General features: G+C 33.8%; 1 protein-coding gene across 6 annotated transcripts in view; it reads right to left on the bottom strand.

The window, feature by feature from the left end:
- The window catches only part of KLHL13 (kelch like family member 13), a 137,024-nt gene that overhangs the window by 67,804 nt on the left and 60,218 nt on the right, over positions 1–9,002 (bottom strand). The window lies entirely within an intron of this gene.

Here is a 9,002-nt window from a genome sequence, read left to right as displayed (position 1 = left end):
CCGGTTTCAGACTATAGTAATTTGCTTAAATCAGTAGTTCAGTGCTCAATAACTGAGGAGCATAGACTGTCCTCAACTGTTATTCTGCTGTTTGTATTTTTCTCAATACATATTAACTAAGCAACACCCCCAGTTTTGGAATTTTCCCCCTGCACATGCCAAAGACCAAGCAGTAAAGGAAATCAGCTATACAACAGCCACATAATTATACATCACTGCTAGCTAATTACGTCATATATTTTGAAGATTTTTAAAGATTCTTGACAATCTGTATTACTTGACTTTCCAAAGACATGTAAGGACTATCACATATTAACTAAGCAACACCCCCAGTTTTGGAATTTTCCCCCTGCACATGCCAAAGACCAAGCAGTAAAGGAAATCAGCTATACAACAGCCACATAATTATACATCACTGCTAGCTAATTACGTCATATATTTTGAAGATTTTTAAAGATTCTTGACAATCTGTATTACTTGACTTTCCAAAGACATGTAAGGACTATCTAGTTGTTAAATATCAGTTTCTGCTAGTGTCTTCACCTTATCTGATTTTGAATATTCCTTTGAATAAACTGAAAATATTTTGACAAGGTGGAAAGAAACATAAAGTCCTTTAAATTCTATTCATCAGTTCTTCAATGAAATAAAATGCAATCAACATCGACCAACTTATATCATTCACTAACTTTAGTACTTTTTAGCCACCTCTGATACCAATAGAATATTTTTTAATAACTTCGCTTGTTACATCAAATATTATTAAGAAATATTCTATAGATTTATTCGAAAGGTGGCATTACTGCTTATTAGCTTTGAAAAGGAGACCTCAACTATGCAAATCATGTTAAAAATGGCCTGCATTTTAAGAAGGCAAATAAAGATGTTGAAATAACTAGCTTCTAAGCTTTTACTCATATCTGCATTTTATATGATTGTATATACTTGCAAAATCTATGTATTTAAAACATTTGAGCCTATTTTATAGGACATGGAGCACAATAAAAGTTCTAACAGATCTTATTTTTATGTTATTTTTCTTCTTTTTTTTTTAGTTTTTGCTACAGGATGTGCACTTGCCAAAGACAGAGAGACATAGAAAGAGAAATTACTCCCGCAGGGGGGATGGTCACACTGCAATCTCTTCTCCATTCTCCTCTCAGGATTTTGGGCACAGATACACACATGTCCCACATGTTTCTCAAGTTGTCAGGTTTGAGACTCAAACTGCACAGTCAGGCATGTGGGATCTAGCACCTTAACTACCACACCACCTACTGGCCCAGTTTTTACGGTGTTTTTAGCACAAACCCAGATTATAATACTATGATCGAATAACTCTACTTTCTTTACTGTTTATTTTTCCTTGAGAGAGATAGAGACAGAGAGACAGAGAAGTGGAGGGACCTTCAACAAGGTCTTCACACTGTGATCCACCACCAGACTCAGCCAGCCAAGTTCATGGGCATGCACACATATGCACCCAGTATGTACAGGGGACCTCAGGCGATAAACTCAGAGATATCTCCTGTGTCCTCAGAATCACAGAGCATTATTGTACTAATGCACTGCCAAGACTGACCTGGATGCATCTACTTTATAGTAAGATTTCCAAGAAATCATTGTTGCAAAGGTTGAGAACTGCTAAGTAATGTTTAAACATTTGTAGTTTTCGAGAACAAAATAATCAGCCCAGAGATGAATAAATATAGCTTAGGACCAGTCAAGGTGATTAATTCAGCTGGATCTCACGTTGCTGACTACATGATTTTTGTCCCAGATCCAGAGACTTGAAAAACATGCTGGGCACTTGTGCACGCATGCCCAAAATCCTAAAGAGAAAGAGAGATGGATGAGAAGAGATTGTGATGTGATCAATGTTTTTTCACTTTCCCTCTCTCTCTCTATCCAGTGAGTGCATGCCCCTCTGACAAGTTAAAAATAATAATAATTAATAAATAAATCTTAGTTATAAGAATATATAATTTGTAGAGCCACTTGGGTTAACTGGAACAAGGTCCTACAATGCTTGTGTAAGCCTAACATGATTGTGTTTAACTATAGTGTAGTACACAGAGTAACTAGATGTCAATATCCTAACTCAGGAACTTGTGGATATGTTATTACATGGTAAAGGGACTTTGCAAATTTGATTTAGATTAAGGACTTTGATAAAGGGAGAGTATCTTGAATTATCTAGGTGGCCCAATCTACTCACTGAACTACTTAAAGTTAAAAGGAAAAGGCAGAAGAGTGAGTCAGGGAACATTGTGAAAAGGATTTAAAAGTCCCTTGAAAGCTTTAAAGATGGACGAAGGGATCCAAAGGTCAAGTAATGTAGGGAGCCGCTAGAGGCTGAGATTGTCTTTAAGCTTACAGTCAGCAAGATAATGAGGACCTCAGTCCTATAGTCAGAAAGAACTGAATTTTGTCAATGACAGAAAAAGGCAGTAAACAAATCATTCCCATGAGCCTCAGCTCTGCTGATATTTAATTTTAGCCCAGTAAGACCAGCACCAAAATTCTGACCTAAAAATAAAACCTCTAAGATAATGAATTTTGTAGTGCTTTAGGCCATTAGTCTATAGTAATTTAATACAAAAGCAACAGAAAACTAATACATGGAGTTTTTCTGTTTTTTTTTTTTTTCATGTAGTGCTTGTACACAATTAAGCAATGGGAAAATGATGTCTGTAGGAAACTACTAATTATACTCCCTGGGGTACTATCCTTAGAAAGTGCTAAAAAAAAAAAAAAAAAAAAGGCACACCATCTGTAGCACTGTCCATGGTGGTTAATTACCATGGGGGGCGGAGGGGATTAGTCAAGGTAGAATAGTGCTTCAAGAAATAAACTTTGGGAGACAATGAAGTTAATCCCAATGTCGTCGTATCAGCAAGTAAAGATAACTGCCCAGTATTTTCCTACAACCTCACCATATAATAGTATGCAAATAAAATTTTCTCAACCTCCTCTATACCATAACCACACCTAAAAAAGTATTTCCCATCTGTCATATTCCCTTTTTTCTTTTAATTACAGTGAGACAATACCAATTAAAAAAATGGGACAAAACAAAAAAAAAAAAAAAAAACTACTAAAATGAAAAGGCATTAGAGGACCAGCCATGGAAGCACATGCTACTAAGATACTGTGCTCCATAGGCTAGGACCACATGGGAGCCCCGGGTTTGATTCCTGGTCCAATTTAAAGGCTGGGTGTGGTAGCACATGCCTGTAATCCCAGAGACTTGGGAAGGACGAGGTAGAAGGATCACGAGCTCAAGACTGGCCTAGGCAACATAGTAAGACTCTGGGTAAAAGAGAGACAGGCATGGTGGCATGTGCCTATATAGTCCTAACAGGGAGGCTGAAGCATGAAGATCATGACATGGTAAGACCCTGTCTTCAAAACGAAGGAAGGAAGGAAGGAAGGAAGGAAGGAAGGAAGGAAGGGAGGGAGGGAGGAAGGAAGGAAAGAAAAGGTGAGAGAAAGAGACAATGAAGGAGAATAAAGGAAAGAAAAAAAAAGAAGAAAGAAAGAAGCTATTAATTTAACTATGCTAAACCAGGACATTTTTAAAAATTTGAAATAAATACATCTTATATGAAATTTATCAGATCTGATATACATACCTGCTAGATTAAAGTTTTAAGATCCTAGAGTTCAGAAAGTTTTTATTTGTATTTTTCTTATTGAATGATAAGTTATATTTCATTTCTTTTCATATTATAAGAAATACTCACCAACATATTGGGCACACTCTTGTCTTAGCATACCATAAGTGGAAAAAACAAAAAATTGGATAAAAACAACACATACCCTCATCATAGTAAGCTATGTCAATGAAAGAGTATTCTTAGAAAGATGATATAATTTTATTTTAAACTAAGATTCCATGTTATAATCTGGGATCCAATTATTGCTGCTCAAAAGATAATATACACATCCTTGTGTGCTATAAAGCACCTAAACAATAAATTATTCTTTGTCCAGCATAAAAAGAAGTGAGCATTCACTTCTTTTTGTTAGGATACTATCCAGTGTAAAAGGAAGTAAGTATCCCATTTTATTTCTTAGGATATTATCTTCTTGATAGGATACTATGAAGTTTAAATATTAACTGTTTCATTTCCCATCCTGTACAATGTGCACTTTAAAATCTACTGTCTCCAATTCAAATCTCCTCATTCAGTCCAGACACATTTTTCTTCTGTTCTGTTTTCATTGACCCTTTTCAATACTGAAAGTACAGTAAGCGAATGTTAACCTGTTTGTCTAGGTTCAGAATTTTCACAGCAGTAAAATAGATTAAGCAATTTAATTGTTTACGAATAAAAACAGTATGGAAGATAAATAACAGTCATTTTGAATGACTGCAAAGATCATCCTCCTAACACTAAGCAGTTACATCTATCATATAACAGACAGTGAATAGCTGTTGAATGTGTTGAACTTAATATATAAGGTGACTGGCAAAGAACTGAGCACTTTCAAAAATAGATTATTCAGTACATCTTTATGTTCAGATTCCCTAAGAAAGAGGTGTTTATACTTCCTTTCTCAGAATATTGAGGAAATATATAAAGTAACACACTGTGGCTGCCATTTCAATTTAAAATATTATTGTGTACAATGCTTATGATTCTTAACTCTTTAACTACAAGTAGTAAAATTATTAACACAAATACTTGTCAACCTCTTGTTTCTTTCTCATCTCTCTCTCCCTGAGTTTGGCCATACTGGGGTCTCAAATCAATATGCTGAATTTCAAGTAGAATGTGTGGAATTCTTAATAAATTCAAACTACTCACAATGGTATGGAGATTTCCAATTCTGCCTTTCTTCCCTTTGGGAAAACTGTTATTTTGGAGGACAGAGAGTAGTTATAAGCAACATTTACTTAAGTATAAAAAAAAATCTAAATAAATTATAGAGAAGTTAAATTCCTTGAAATATCTGAAAGAAACAAAAATACTAGCTCTGTCGTGCAAGTGTCTTGTGTATACTACTTTATAATTACATTAAATGATCTCAAGAGATCTTTTTAAAAATACACAATAGGTTTTAAAACAAAAATTTAACTCCACTTGCACATCAGCCTTCCTCAGACTAAAATATCTGAAGTAACTAAAATAATACAAACTAACAAGGAGGAGCAACCAATCTAATCATAAACCTCCAAAAAGGAAGTCTGCAAACTCTAAATTCATTAGGGGACAGTATCAATCCTATGAATAAAAAATAATATCCCAGCTATTTTAAGATCAGCAGAACATATGCTTAAAAGGAGAAATGTGTCTTCTTCTAGTTAGAACACAAACAGAACATCACATTCAGATCTAGTATCTTGTACACAGATTACCAGGGAAAAAACGATCCAGGTGAGGACAACCAGAAGAGTGAAAGGTCTGGAAACCATGTCATGACTAGATTTCCAAGCTTAAATGTAGTAGATAATTTTTTTTTCTACATAGCTCCATAAGATCACAGTGAAATTAGGAGATAAAAGATATATAAGGAATTGATTTTGCTCAATGCAGGAAGAGCTGTCCATGAATGAAAGATGCTACCTTGGTGAGGTAGTGAGCTCTTTGTCACTGACAATGTTCAAGGAGGACATGAATCACCACTTTCCTGAATTGTCACAGAATGGACTCATGCATTAAAGAGAGGGTGGACTCTCTAAATGACCTCTAAGGTCACTTCTAGCTCTATGATTTTCCATTTATACATGATAATTTAGCCCTTCTATAAGCTTAACAATGCAAATTCCCAAGAACATGCCAGGAAAGTTAAAAGCTGGCAACAAATTTCTCTTGGGTGTTAGTTGTGTTATTTATCCACATAATTTTGTTATATTATGCAACATAGTAAAAAGAAATTAAGCAGACATAAACAAGTAAGAGTTTATCTACATGATAATTGTGAAAGCAACTAAATATTCTCTTCTAATTTGAAATGATCAAGTTAAGAAGTGTTTTTTTTAGATTAAAAAAGATTTCTCAAATCACAAAGTTTTGTTTTATTCACTAAATTAGAAAAATGACAATATTAAGAGATAGAAAACATGTTAGCTTTAGGAAAAGCATGGTTTTACTATGCCTAGCCTTTAAATCACGCACAAACTAGGCACATTTATACAGTATGCACAATCTTTTTCTCAGGAAACCTAGCTACTGAATTCTACTGATGAAATGATAGAAAGCAATTGCTTTAAAATATTGTGCAATTGGCATTTACTGTATATTTTATATATTAAACAAAAGTATTGTAAATAGGAAGCTAGATGAATACAAGTGCAGGGATTAAAGAAGGACAAGTCTAATTGACTAACATTCATTTGTTTTAGCCTGAGAAAGGTGAAATTCCCAGGCAAACATCTCAAAATATCTGTCTTGATAGAATTCACTGCTATACTACACTGGTTGATTCTTAGCTAATTGTCTTCTTCCTTCTCGTCATACTACTATTGTCAAAACATGCTGCTTGTGAAGAAAAGATAAAAGGATCACTAGTGCTAATCCTGTTCTATTTCAGTGTGTTCTTAGAATGCAACAATGCATTAGCTCTATAACATTAGCCTGAAGGACCCATTTGTTGTTTTAAAACAATGAATGCCAAGACACCAGAAAGCCACTTAGACATGACTGCCCTTTCAGCATTATTTACTTGAGCAAAATGACAGGGTAATTTATATGGTCCACACCTTTCAAGAGCAGAGTCTTTACTAATGTAGTTTTTACACTGACCAGGAGATCTTCCCTCAGGCTAACGTTGAACTTCAGCCTACTGTTGAATAGAGTGTAATGCAAATGCATGTCACCAAGAACTGGATTTCTATCAGGACAATCCCTTCAGAAATACTACATGGATGGCACAAGACCAGCGGAAAGGTCAAACCTGAAGCTGAAGGAAGACTACATCTACTCAATAAAGATTAAGTATTTGGTTATCAATCTAAACAAAGATCAAAGAATTATTTTCCTAAGATACTCCACCTTTCCCATATCACATTATAACACAATTTTTTTAAAGTGCTTTATGCTAAATAAGAAACTATTTTCCTTAATATGTCATAAATAGTCTTTATCATCAGGAAGTCCTTAAAAACATGGTGAAGTTTTAACTGGCATTCAAGTTCTGAACCATAAGAAAACAAAGTTGGACTTTCAATGCACAAGGAAAAAAGCAGCCTTGCTGTTCAATGTTTGCAGTAAGTAAAATATTCTCTATTATAGCTTTGACTAGTGTAGCAGCACTGCCCTAGCTGCAGCATCAATGGACAAGCTACAGCTGAGCAGCACCTACATGGATTTAAGAGACTGTAGAGTCTTTATATTTTTTCCATAGTTGCTCACTTACGCCATATTTTACAACACCAAGAATATTTTACATTGAAATTTAAAGCTTTGAAAAAGTACCCAAATCTTCAATGAAAACAAAATAATATGTATTTGACAAAGAACAGTTAATAATGATAAAACATTACAAACTGATACTAATGCTACATAGTCATGAATATAAAAATATCTTAAATCAGCTGAAAAATTCTATATCAAAAATGGTACTTTAAATGCTTATACATGATTTTATAAGCAATTTCTACTATATTACAATTTATCAAGGAATCAGGATTTATCCCATTTCAATGCAAAGGATCTAGACCAAAAAGATACAAATAGCCATATATCCTGTTTGCCAGGCAAAAAAACTGTGAGAGAAAATATAATTCTCCTTGACCCAGCTATCTAACTTAGTGTTTATAATTTCTGAGAGTGAAATTATGCTAACCTTAAGTATCATTTTATGTGTGGAAGTGTTGTGGAATATAAAGAAGTACTGATGAGAACAACATGTTAAACATGATGTTTTTATTTCTGGCCAAGTAAGGTAATGAACTGTGATCTAAAACACTCAAAAATTAAGCAATCTATTTAGAAACCTAATTTAAACTCCCAAAGCTATATTTAACGTATTTTCTCTCTGTGACTATTTACTTAACATTAAGTGTTAGTATATTTATAAAGAAAAATAAGTTAAGGCCAATTTAATAGTATACACAGAGACAATACCAAAACAGTCCAGCTAACCAGCTTCCCATTAACTCTTCAAATACGTTTTTGTATTCTACCTATGTGTACTACCAACAATCATAAGATGTAAGTTCTAGGTTTTGTCTTCTAAATCTATTCACTCATATCATCAGGTCAAAAAGGTGAAAGATAGAAAGTGATTCATTAAAAAATGTTGTATTAAGTTGTACCTCAGCTTGAGGCGAGCATGAATTAATAAAATTAGACGCATTTATTTAGCCATCTGTAAAAATTAACAAATCAACTGCAATATGATCTCCAATTTTGATCTTTTGAACAGTAAAATACAGTAGTAATAATAATAGAGATATTAATAACCATTATTAACTGTAACCTGATTTTAGTAGATTTTTTGTTTGACTTACAATAAAGTTGCTTTTGGTAAATTTTTGGTCATTTTTCACTAGCCAAGATTTGTACAGTCAGCAAGCACATTCTATTTTCTCAAATTATTTCAAAGAGCTCCATTAACTTGTCACAACAATTAATTTGTGCTTTTGATGAACACAGCTCTCGAAAAACAAATAAGGGTGGCTTTTTTTTTATACTAATGTAGCCTTTTTTTTTAACTTTATAAGAAAAAGAGTTTAGCATCCACAAATATAAAATAACTTGGAGCACAAGGAAAAAGAAAGACAAGAAAATAATATTAAAATGAAATGATGACAGGATTTAACTCTGAAATGTCCTTATTTTTCAGCGCTTTCCAGGGAATTGCTTCTTTTGGACTGAGAGCATAACCACACTTCCTTAGCAACCGAAAGCATTTCAAAGAGCCAGATAGATATCACTGTGTATCTGAACCTCACATAAAGCAAAAACTAAGTTTAAAAAATGGCAACTCACCAGAGTTCCAAAGACACAATTAACCTAAAGCAGGAGGAATTTTCCACATCTCTCCTGCTG

The sequence above is a fragment of the Tupaia chinensis genome, unplaced genomic scaffold, assembly GCF_000334495.1.
Source record: "Tupaia chinensis unplaced genomic scaffold, TupChi_1.0 Scaffold145659_1, whole genome shotgun sequence".
In the NCBI taxonomy this organism is placed as follows: Eukaryota; Metazoa; Chordata; class Mammalia; order Scandentia; family Tupaiidae; genus Tupaia; species Tupaia belangeri.
The sequence above is the reverse complement of the archived record's forward strand: the minus strand, read 5'-3'. Positions and strand labels throughout refer to the sequence as shown.